Here is a 13525-nt window from a genome sequence, read left to right as displayed (position 1 = left end):
AAAAGGAAGGTGTTGAGAGAAGAGCTCAAATGCTGGCAGGAGACAGATCAAGGGGGAGCAAGATCCTTCAGGGCCTCGTAGGCCATGTTAATTAAATTGATCCTATTCAAAAAATATAAAAATCCATTGGATGGCTTTAAACAAGGAAATAACATCATCAGAATTATTTTAAGTGTTTGAGGGAAAACTGAAACTACAGGGGACTAGTAAATTAAATAAAGGAATGGAAACCATGACTATTTAAGATAGAGTGATCCCAGTTTCATGTGTAACCACACAGAAGAATACTAACAGCTTATATGTTTATAGTGCCCTAAAGTCTGCAAACAATTTTCATGTACGTAACAGACTTTAATAATTTGAAATAGATGGAAATCAATACTTCTGATAAGAATGTAGGGAGTTTTTACTGAAATCCACTAAATTCTTGATACTTTGTCAAATAGACTTAGGAGACCTGCTGGAGATAAGGCTGAACTTGCTTTGTCTTAAACCTCAGGTTATCAGGGGATTATAAGCACAAAGGAACCCACAAACAGAAAAGGGAAACACCTAAGGACAGAAACCACAAAATACTGATAATCCTCAAAGAAGTATTGATGCACCACATGTCCTTGAAGTAGCTTTGATACGTTTTATCAGGAATTGGCATGGCGGTGATGGGAGAGGTAAAAGATAAGGTATAACGCGAGACACGGTTTTATTGTATGCACATATTCAAGCTTATTAGTCACAGGGTCATTAAGGTATACTTTCTCTAAAGATAGAAAATGCGGTTCTTTTGGGGGAAAGATCTATAGAAATAGGCTGAAAGAACCACAGGTACATACTAGGCTGATGGAAAGTCATGTGTTTTCATATGTAACCCAAATGAGTGATGGATGGATCATCTTTTCAAAGCCATCAAAAGAAATCTGAAAAATAAAAATTATTTTTCCTTAATAGAAAACATTAGATGTGTTTTTCAGGTGTTTTAATTCATATAGTTTAGACAGGGACTTTGGCAGTTTTGTGTCACTCTACTTATCCAATATTCTACTCCCGGGTGATCTTTACACACTTAGCACAAATATGCATACACTCATATGTATGTACATTCACTATTCCGCATGAATTAATCTTCTTGTATGGGGGAAACTTAAATTAAGCCAGAAGAATACCCATAAAAGAACAAAAAACAAACAGGAAAGAATAAGACATTAAAATAGCTCATTGAGGGGTGCCTGGGTGGCTCAGTCGGTTAAGCATCTGACTTTTGATTTTGGCTCAGGTCATGATCTCATGATTTCTGGGATTGAGCCTCTTATAGGGCTCTGTGCTGACAGTTCTGAGCCTGCTTGGGATTGTCTCTCTCCCTCTCCCTCTCTCTGCCCCTCCCCCACTCATGCTCTTTCTCTCTATCAAAAAATAAACCTTAAAAAAAAATAAACTGAAGGGGTGCCTGAGTGGCTCAGTCGGTTAAGCATCCTACTCCGGCTCAGGTCATGATCTCACAGTCCGTGAGTTCGAGCCCCGTGTCAGGCTCTGTGCTGACAGCTCAGAGCCTGGAGCCTGCTTCAGATTCTATGTCTCCCTCTCTCTCTGCCCCTCTTCTGCTCATGTTATGTCTCAAAAATAAATAAAACATTAAAAAAAAACAAACTAAAGAAAAATAGCTTATTTAAAGAATATGACAATTTAAGATATGAAGTAATTTTTGAATATTAAGAATTAAGGGACATTCCTGCCTGACTTCTTAATGTTAGGCAGCCTGTATGTACTAAGATGGTATAATTCCCAACAGAATCTTAACTTGATTTACTTACTTACCCATGCTTTATTAGTGTGTTTTTAATGGAAATTTACATGCTTTACCCTCCTCACCTATTACACTCTGAATCCATGTAATGGAAATTTACATGCTTTACCCTCCTCACCTATTACACTCTGAATCCATGTTGTGACTTGGGGTACATTTATAAGTTGTAGGAGAGTGTTCCTTACCATAAAACCTATCTTGTAATGAAGCTGCTGACCCAAACCTGGTTAATGCAGTTCTCCCTCATATCAGTTACACAATATGTAAATCACGATATAAAAAAATGATACAGATGGGTCTACTTAGAATAAAGGTAAGGAGTGATTAGCAAATGAGTATATGGCTAAAGAATAAGCAAGGCACATAGAATTATCCCCACATTGTTACTTCTACAACAAATGTGTCAGATTGTTTTGCAATGAAAATTACCACAGTAGCTGCTATTTCATATGCTCTTCTGCAATGTGGCCTTGCCATTTTCCCATTAAAAATCAGATCTTATTTCTCAATTTGTTTTTTATCATGGCAAGGGTAGGATAAAAGTTTTGACTACTTTGACCATCAGGAATGATGTGTCAGAAATGATGCCACATCAGCTATGGTCATTTACTGGCCTAGTGGCATACATCTGCTGCTTGTCTCATGGAATACTCCTACTTTGGATGTACTCTTTCAAAAATCAACCACCATGCTGTGAAAAGAGAATCCCAACCCATGTGGCAGAATAACATACAGGAACTCTGGTCTACAACCACAGCTTAGTTCCCAGTTAACGACCAGAAACAACTGCCAGCCAGGTTGGTGGGCCATGTCTTTTGTTTGGACCTTCCTAGGAGAACACAAGTGAGACTCATTCACATGAGCCCAGCCAACCCACTGATCAATGACCTATTATAGTTTTGTTTGCTTCAAGGCACTAAATTTGGACCATTTTTGGAACAAGTAAATGGAATACCAACAAACACCCCAACCTAGAAATGAGAAGTCCTTCATTAAAGTTAATAAAGCAGCCTAAGGAGGTCTCTGGAACTTTCCATGGGCTTTGGAATGCAGGACATTCTGTATTCTAAAGGATGTTAATTATGAGGGTGCAAATGATTAGTTCAAAACCATGAATGCCTGGCCCTCTAAATGATTTTCCCAATAAAAAATTCTAGTCACATGCAGATAAAGATAAAGTGAGTGCAAGGTCTTCATCTTTTAAAACTTTTTCTAGCTTTTCCCCCAATTTCTCCTTAAAGAAATCTGCCTCTACCCTCCAAAACATAGCATTTTCATTATCCTAGACCAGTGTTTCCACAAGAGCTTACACTGGATTCTTTTGACCAAAAATGTTTGCTCCCTCCCATCTTCCCCAAATCATATCCCCAGTGATTTGGCATCCCCTATCTTAAACACAAGATCTTACTAGTCTGTAATGAGCTAAAATAACTTTAGAATTTAATATTTATTATGAGTTAGAAACACTGAGCTGAGTATTTTCTAACTATAGCCTATTACCTCATTAAACTACATACTGTCACCATCACCCCCAAAGGGTACAAAGGAAGGTTAGAAAAATGGCTTCTGAAGGTTATTCTTTTAATAATTTCCCCTCTCCATGGTATTTGAACACTGAATTTAATTTCCCATATAGATTATTAGGCACAGAAAATCTCTAGAATTATTCATAACAAATGCTGTATTAAAATATTTTTTGTCAGTTGAGCCTCCGACTTAGATTTCATCTCGGGTCATGATCTCATGGTCAGGAGATTGAGCCCTGCATCAGGCTCTGCACTGATGGTGAGGAACCTGTTTGGGATTCTCTCTCTCACTCTTTCTCTGCCCCTCACCCTCTTGTGCATACGCCCATGCTCTTTCTCTCTCTCTCTCACTCTTTCTCTTGAAATAAACATTGAGAAAACCTATTTTATTATCTACAGACTTCCAAAAACTCAGTGATCATATTTGGACTTCTCTAATAAATACCTCATTTAAATGTACTACATAAACTAATAGACCTTTTCCAATAACAGACTGATTGCTTAATCACACAGGTTAACTTGTCATAGGGATGAAATGTGCTTCCAAGTAACAGTGGAAATTTCAGTTCTTAAAATGGTGGAAAATTATCAGTAAATTATAAGACATTTAACTGAATATGTTTTATATTTGGACAAACTTAACACCATCATCTAAAAGATAGTGGTCTTGTTTTTAAATATTTTGGGGGGAGCTTTATTTTCCTTTTTATTGATATACTTCAAAAACCAGGAGATTAATAAACAACACGATCTGGGTAGTGGATATTGTATAATCATTGCAAGCTATTGGAGAAATACAGCTATGGAGTTATAAGACACAAGAGATAAGCAAAGTTTTCAAAAACCCAAAAAGAGCGATAACTTAACTTTAGAACATTTATTACCATATAATATTAGAGGTTGGAGATAGTTGTTATTCCCTTTTAAGAGGCCAATGAAATGTTCTTTTGGCTTAGCATCTCATTAATTGTTATAACCATCTGGAATTTGAACACATTTCATATCCAATTATTTTCAGAGAAATAATTATTTGATAGTATTTTTCCCCTGAGGTATTTTAGTGCTTACATACATCTGAAGAATATTTCAATAAGCGATTGAAATTAACCTGCTCATAGCAGCTAATCATATTTTCTTTGCCTTTGCAAAGAATTCTCATAAGTAACAGAATGAAACCAGATTGAATCTTAGAAACATGTTTAAGATGTTTAGAATTTATAATGAAAATGCAAAGTACTGTCAGCACCATATTTAAGTTTATCCATACTTAGCTACAAAAGAAGTGAACACTTGAGAGTATGTTATATATTTAGATAGAATGTTAACTGAGTGCCTTCTTTCTAAATTGTCATAAAAAATAATATATTTGGGTCACTGGGCCTTATAAATCTCAAATGTCTGCAATTATAAATAAGTTATGATAAAATTTAGAAACAGTAAAGACTCTCTTATGCTATGTCCAAAATTTTAAAATTTATCTTAATATAATAGTACCTCATTATATCTTACTATATTCTGTTTTAGTATGAGAAGAGAATGAAGTCTTCATGTTAGCATTAAGAAACATTTTGCTGCCCTATATAGATGGAATAGACAAGAGCAAAAGCAATTGAGGGGACCATATAAAAGGTTATTTTACCCATTTAGTAATAATAACTTGAGCTAGAGCAGTGGATGTAGAGATTAAAGGATGGGAAGGAGTTTGCGAGCTATCTAGGGTACAGAATTGGACTATTAAAACACAAAATTGACAAGATTCATAGGTGAGGTTATCTGAATAATTTGTGAGATAATCAGATAAAAATGCTTTTAAATTAAATGAGGTCAATTACTTTCCAAATACTTAGATTACCAAATAGCAGAAAGGGATAAAAGCAATGCTAAATTGCGAAATGAAGTAGAGAGAAATTATATTCCCACAAATCCAAGATTCAGTGACACGTGCTGCATGCCATGCACATTTATATTTGCAGTGAAACTATACTCTCTGAGCACCAACATCTTCACTTCTGAAGTGAACATAGCTTCTGAGCCGTATGTCTTATCACCTCAAGCATGCAATATGGTCCTCTTTCTCCTGTCCAGAATATTTGATGGGGTCCTGATAGTTATTCCAATCTTCCCTTAGATTTTGTTCTTTGACAAATAATTTTACTAATTTTACTTTCACCTTTCCTTTTGACTTTATTAATTTCTTCACTAAACCTGCCGGACGAGATGGTTATTTTGCATAAAGCATACCTACAGACCATTGTTACTTGTTTTTTGGATGTTACAGCTTACAGTGGAAATTGATGCTATTCCTGAAGAACTAAAAAGTCGTAAGCCAGATCTTCACATTTCCAAGTGTATAAAATAGGCCTTGATTAAAATCCTATCATACTGAGAAAGAAAAACAACAACCCCATAGTTTAATGAGGTTGGGAAGATTGAGCTAAAGCCATGTAAAGTTACCAGAAAACAACGTCATATAGTGGCTACAAAATGTCATAACCAGTCATTCTTAGTAAAGCTGCTGCTTTTTTTTTTTTTTAATGTTTATTTAATTTTGAGAGAGAGAGAGCACTGGGGAGGGGCAGAGAGAGAGAGAGAAAGACAAAGCCAGAATCAAAGCAGGTTCCAGGCTCTGAGCTGTCAGCACAGAACCCGCCACCATGGGGCTTGAACTCATGGACCGTGAGATCATGACCTGAGCCCAAGTTGGATGCTCAACCAACTGAGCCACCCAGGCGCCACTTTGGTTAATCTCCATTTCTAATCTGCCTCAGAAACAACAACCAATCCACAACCCATCGCCATTTCCCTTAAATCCTCCTCAAAATTCATCAGCAGGAACCTAAAACTTACAAAATCTACTTAGCTCTCACCATTTTTTAAACAGTTCCTCTGAAAAGGGCTCTGCTGCTGCATTGAGTCAATAAACCCAATATTGTCAAATTACAGGCTTGTTCCTCTAATCGTTGCATTTACAATAAACATTTCAAATACATATTTCAAAAAAATGACTTAGGTAGTAACACTGAGTCCCTTTTCTATAGGTTAAAATGTACATGATTGTCAGCTTTATGCTTTGGGGGATAAGAATACTCTATTTTAGGTTTTTAGGTTTCTAGAAGTTGGGGCAATTATAAACAACAATTAAGAAACTTGATAGTGTTTAAAAAGTATAAAGCATATAATACTTAATATTAGAGAGGTAGATACTTTCATTTTTTTTCAAAAGTTGAGGAAAAACAAAAACCTTTGTTTTGAATATTGTCTATTTCTCACAATCGTAGGTTTTATCTAAGTTGACCCAAGTTGAAGATACCCTGCATTTGGGACGGTAAAAGTATGGACAGACCCAGCAATTTTTCTACTCCTATATCTTTTCTGAAAGAAAAAATAAAAGCAATAATGAAAAACAAAAACAACACACAAAAACTTAATCTAGCACATTAAGATCTGGATCAGAATATCTGAAGAATATTAAAGTAGAAATATAAATGGAGTTGCATGGAGAATAAAAACACTGAATAGAAACAACAGTAATGCTTGTAAAGATTGAAGTTAATGTAAAATATGATCTTTCCAAAAGATATATTTGGAAGACAAATTCTAGATTAATGTAACAACCAAAATAATTGCTTAAGGATGAAGGAAATACTTGTTAAATTCCTCATTTTTACTGAGTGGTACCAATCCTCAGTTTAAAGCTGTATCTTAATAATCAAGGAATATTATTTCTATGATGTATTTTCAAACTAGTAAAAACTAAGGTAAAATGCAAACGGGCCTATAGAAGTGGGAAAGCAACAACAACAAAATAACTAGAAAGAAAAAAATGGAAAGCATTTTACAAAAACAATTTTTAAAGAATAACTTGAAATAAGTGAGAACATTGTTATAGAAGAGATCATAGTCAGTCCATTCAGGTTTATTTAAAATAGTTAGTATCCTCTTATGACAGGATTCCAAGAGAACTATACTTTATGAAAGTTATATACACTTAGGAGTCAAAAGTATGGAAAAAAAAACACACACAGAATCAGACACATCCTAGAATGCCTAGAAAATAATTCTTGTTACTGTATCTAAAAAAAAAACATAGAGATGGAAATTTTTTGCTGTATAAATATAACACCTCTGGAAAAAATCTTTACATCTAACACATTAGCTTTGAAAATAAATGTAAGTTACCTAAATTCTCTTTTAAAGGATAATAGTCTCCTATTAAATTTATGGGCTATTCATAAGAGGTCTACCTAAATATAAAACTTTAAAAATGTACCAAATAAGCACAATTACAAAACAAATAAACTTTCACAATATCAGAATTATGAAAATTGAAATTCAAGGCAAAAGTAATTCAATGTAGCATAAATTATTTTTTTTAGCATTATGATTTCAAGGAAGATTAAAATAAAAACTGTTGCTTTTTATAAAAAAATAACCTAGTATTAAGTATTTGAAAGAACAATTGTTGGAAACATAAGCATGTATTAGGAAAGGTTTTAACAAATTCCATAAAGAGCTTATTAATCTTATAATTAAGGACAATATTTATTTTGTGAGATGGAATTTTAATAAATGTTTACAAGCTATTAATAATGCTGGAGAAAGAAAGGGGAGATTTGCATAAGAAGCTAAGGTTAGATTTGCTAGACCTTTCCAACCAAGAATCAAAGATATGGAAAATTTTTTGTGTCAAAAGCCCAGTGTAAGTAAAACAGAGCACCCAAAATGTTAGTATCAATGAAAAGACAAAACGAATGGACAGACACTTGCACCATAGTTATCTGCCGAAGAAGATGTTTTGGATCTGAAATCTGTTTAATGACAGAAACTGAGAATTTTGTTTTAAACATGATGTGGCAGCTTAAATGCCAGTGGGGTAGCAGAGTGGGTCAATCTAGAAGTTGTACATTGCCAATTTTGGCTGAGCAAAATGTGGAGGGAAGCATTATCCTTTCTTGTGCCTTGCAGAACCACTGTAGGTTTCTGACTGTGGCTATTGACAAGCGAGGGGTGCTTAGTTCTGGGTTTGTTTTGCCTACAACCAAGTTCAGCATTTGTGTTGAGAAAGCTCTGGGTTTCAAACCAGTAATCTTGTGAAATGTGACACCTTGAACAAATTATGTCAACTCTCTGAATCATAGTTCCTTATCTATAAAATAGAAATAATGTTTTCTGCGCAGTGTGGTTGTAAAGCTAATATAAGATTTTCTTAAGTTACTTAAAACAGTGTCTGGAATAGGACTATCTTTTTCCAATCGTATTAAGTAGAAAGAAACCTTAACTAAATTCCCATAACTCCCTGTATTGTGCATAATATCAGTTAAAATGACAAAAAATTAATTTTTATACAGCTTTAAATATTCCTCTGTAGACACATACACATTTAAAACTCTACATAATAATGGATTAAAAAATGTAGTCAAAGAGTAGATAGAATATTAATTTTAAATAAAAACAGTGCTAACATTCAAAATTATGGCCAAAACTTTGTGGGAGGCAAGTGCAGAGCCATACGATTTCATTGTTAGACAATAACTACTAGAAACATACTAATTCAAAAGTCAGTTAAAAAGGATAGCAAAAAATAGCCAGAAAATACTGGACACTCAGATCAATTTGAATTTCAGATAATTTTTTTAGTATAAGTATGTCCTAAATATTGATCATCACTTTTTGTGTGAAATTAAAATTAAGCATTCTATATTTTTATGTGACATTTCTGTTAATCTTAAAATAGACATTAGCAGAAATAAGAATTATAAAAATAAACATGGAATAAATATTCTAGAAATTAGAAAAAAATCAATGACTAAAATAACACGGTGAGCTTAAATTTCCCAATATCTTTATTTTTGTTGTTTTTATTTAAATTCCAGTTGGTTGACATACAGTGTAATATTAGTTTTAGGTGTACAATTTAGTGATTCAACACTTTCATACATCACCATGTGCTCATCACAAGTTCATTCTTTAATCCCCATCATCCCAACTCATTCCCCCACCGACCTCCCCTCTCAAAACCATCAGTTCTCTATAGTTCAGAGTCTGTTTCTTGGTTTACCTCTCTTACCACCCCCCGCCCATTTTGCTCATTTATGTAAAATTGCATTACAAAGTGAAAATAACTCAGGGAAATAGTATAGATATTGTTGTATAATATTTGCAAAATATTCCAGTGTAATGAAAACATTAGAAAAAAACTTCAAAGACCATTTAAATCAGCTATGGTGAAGTCAAAATTAAGTTTAAATTGCTGTTTGGAGACAGTTAATGACACAGAAAAACACCTATGCTATATTACCAGAGATAAACGGCATTGCATAATAATATGAACAAAATAATCCTAATTATGCCAGTAAGTATGTACTTGAATACATGAAAAGCGAAAATATATGAATGATATTCAGTAACTCTTCTCTTAACTAATTTTCACTTCTATCAACTAATTAATTAGTGCTCTTAATTTCCTATAAAATATACGAAAAGACTTATTTTAAGTGATCTAACCTAGTAAGCTTACACTTGAGTTAGCCAAGAATCTGCTCTTTGAATTTGTACTGCAGGAGTATTCCTGTGGAAAGATATGTTTCTTTAACACAGAAATTAATATTTGAGAAAACCCAACAAACTAGGTTCCTTAAAAAGCACTTTCATAGGAAAAACATATAAAACGTGGGAATCTGCCCTCTGTGCACTTCACAATTGTTTTTAAGTTCTTGCTATATTTTTAGAAAACTAAAATATGAACTCTTACATGACGCAATACAGGTATGATTTTTAAAAGAAAATTTATGAGAAACATCCAACCAGTAGATCTATACTCATTACAAAGATAACCAGTAAAATACATGTCTAGATCACTTAGGAAATGGCATGAAATACTAGCAGTATTTATTTTTATATGATGATGTATGGAGTAACTTGTATTTTTTTATATTTTCTAAGTTTTTAATATTTTTAATAATGAACATGTATTACTTTTTCCCCAACTGCTGAGATCTTATGATACATGATCCCAAACTGTGTATATTCAAAATTTAGTAACTAGAATAGAGCAACAGATTTTATAAAAACTAAAGTTTATAAAATATGGGGGTTTTCAAGGAAAGAATAAAAATTAGAAATTTCTAGAATGAATATTCTAGAAATACTTCATTAAAACACATTACAATTTTTAAAGTTTATTTTAATTCCAATATAGTTAACATGCATCATTATATTAGTTTCAGGAGTACAATATGGTCACTCAACAATTCTATACATACTACTCAGTGCTCATGGTGATAAATTCACTCCTTAATCTCCGTCACCTATTTCACCCATCCCCCACCAACCTCCCCTCTGGTAACCAACAGTTTGTTCTCAATAGTTAAGAGTGTTTCTTGATTTGAGTATCTTTTTTTCCCTTTGTTCATTTGTTTTGTTTCTTAAATCCCACATATCAGTGAAAGCATGTAGTATTGGTCTTTTTCTCACTTATTTTGCTTAGCATTATAGTCTCTAGAAACACCTAATGTTGTTGCAAACAGTAAGCTTTAATTCTTTTTTATGGCTGAGGAATATTCCATATTTTGTATGTGTGTGTGCGCGCGTGCGTGTGTGTATGTGTGTGACATCTTTATTCATCTATCCGTGGGCACTGAGGCTCTTATCATAGTTTGGCTATTGTAAACAATGCGGCAATAAACATAAGGGTGCATATATCCTTTCAAATTAGGGTTGTACCTTTCTGGTAAATACCCAGTAGTGTGATTACTGGATCCTATAGTCGTTCTATTTTTAATTTATTGAGGAAACTCCTTACTGTTTTCCATAGTGCTTCACTGTTCATTCCCACCAACAGTGTATTACTGTTCCTTTTTCTCCATACCTTTGCTGATACCTGTTTCTTGTGTTTTTTTTATTTTAGCCATTCTGACAGGTATAAGGTGAAATCTCATTGTGGCTTTGATTTGCATTTCACTGATGAGTGATGTAGAGTATCTTTTCATGTGTCTGTTGGCCATCTGGATGTCCTCTTTGGAGAAATATCTGTTCATGTTCTCAGCCCTTTTGAAAATTAGGTATGTGTGTTTTTAGTGTTGAGTTGTAGGAGTTCTTTATGTATTTTGGATGTTAACCCTTTATTGGATATGTCCTTTCCAAATATCTTCTCCCATTCAGTAGGTTGTCTTCTAATTTTGTTTATGGTTTCCTTCATTGTGCAGAGCTTTCTATTTTGATGTAGTCTCAACAGTTTATTTTGGCTTTTGTTTCCCTTGCCTCAGAAGACCTGTCTAGAAAAATGTTGGCACAACCCACATCAGATAAATTACTGCCTGTACTTTCTCTTAGGATTTTTATTTAGGTCTCACATTTAGGTCCCTATCCATTTTAAGTTTATTTTTGTATATGGTGTGAGAAAGTGGTCCACTTCCATTCTTTTGCATGTAACTGTCCAGTTTTCCCAAAAGCATTGTTGAAGAATCTCTTTTATATATTGCATACTCTGGCCTCCTTTTTCAAAGACTAATTGACCATATAATTGTGGGTTTATTTCTGGGCTCTCTATCCTGTTCTATTAATCTGTATCATTTTTTTTTGTGCCAGTAATATATTGTTTTCATTACTGCAGCTTTGTTGTATAACTTGAAATGTGGAATTGTGATACAACTAGTCTTGTTTTTCTTTTTCAAGACTGCTTTGGCTATTTGGGGTCTTTTGTGGTACCATAAAAAATTGAAGACAGTTTTTCCTAGTTCTGTGGAAAGTTTTGTTAGTATTTTGATAGGGATAGCATTGAACCTGTAGATTACTTTGGGAAGTATGGACATTTTAACAATATTCTTCCAGTCCATGACACAGAATAGCTTGCCATTTCTTTGTGTCTTCTTCAGTTTCTTACATCAAGGTTTTATGGTTTTCAGAGTACAGATTTTGACCACCTTGGTTAAGTGTATTCTTAGGTTTCTTATTATTCTTGGTGCAATTTTAAATGGGATTGCTCTATTAACTTCTCTTTTTGTTGCTTCATTATTAGTATATAGAAAGACAACAGATTTCTGTATGTTGACTTTTGTATCCTGCGACTTTACTGAATTTGTGTATCAGTTTGAGCAAGTTTTTGGTGGAGTCTTTAGGGTTTTCTGTATACAGTAGCCTGCAAACGGTACAAGTTTGACTTCTTACCAATTTGTATGACTTTTACTCCTTTTGTTGTTGTTGTCTGATTGCTGTGGCTAGGACTTGTAATACTCTGTTGAATAAAAGTGGTGAGAGTCTTTTTTGTCCTGATCTTAGGTGGAAAGTTTTCAGTTTTTCCCCATTAAAGATGTTAGCTGTAGGTTTTTCATATGTGGCCTTTATTGTATTCAGGTATGCTCCCTGTAAAACTACTTTGTTGAGGGTTTTTATCATTGATGGATGTTGTACTTTGTCAAGTGTTTTTTCTGCACTTACTGAAATGATCACATGATTTTCATCCTCTCTCTGATTGATGTGAGGTATAACACTGATTGATTTGTGTATATTGAATCATCCTTGCATCCCAGGAAAAAAATCCCACTTGATCATGGTGAGTCATCTTTTTAAAGTACTGTTTTTAAAGTATTGTTGGTTCTATTCAATTGCTAATATTTTTTGAGGATTTTTGCATCTATTTTCATCAGATATATTCACCTGCAGTTTTCTCTTTCTTTCTCCCTCTTTCTCCTTCTCCCTCTTTCTCCTTCTCCCTCTTTCTCCTTCTCCCTCTTTCTCCTTCTCCCTCTTTCTCCTTCTCCCTCTTTCTCCTTCTCCCTCTTTCTCTTTCTCTTTCTTTCCCTCTCTCTCTCTCTCTCTGTCTCTCTGTCTCTGTCTCTCTCTGTCTCTCTTTCTCTCTCTCTCTTTCTCTCTCTGTCTCTGTCTCTCTTTCTCTCTCTGTCTCTCTTTCTCTCTCTGTCTCTCTGTCTCTTTCTCTCTGTCTCTGTCTCTGTCTCTCTCTGTCTCTGTCTCTCTCTGTCTCTGTCTCTCTCTGTCTCTGTCTCTCTCTGTCTCTGTCTCTCTCTGTCTCTCTCTCTCTCTGTCTCTCTTTCTTTCTCTCTAGTTTCTTTGTCTGGTTTTGGTAGCAGGGTAATGCAGGACTCAGAATGAATTCGGAAGTTGTCCTTACTCTTCTATATTTAGGAATAGCTTGGGAAGAATAGGTATTAATTATTTTTTTAAAGTTTATTTATTTTGAGAGAGA

Source organism: Neofelis nebulosa, chromosome 5 (genome assembly GCF_028018385.1).
Source record: "Neofelis nebulosa isolate mNeoNeb1 chromosome 5, mNeoNeb1.pri, whole genome shotgun sequence".
NCBI lineage: Eukaryota > Metazoa > Chordata > Mammalia > Carnivora > Felidae > Neofelis > Neofelis nebulosa.
Note: the sequence above shows the minus strand (reverse complement) of the source record.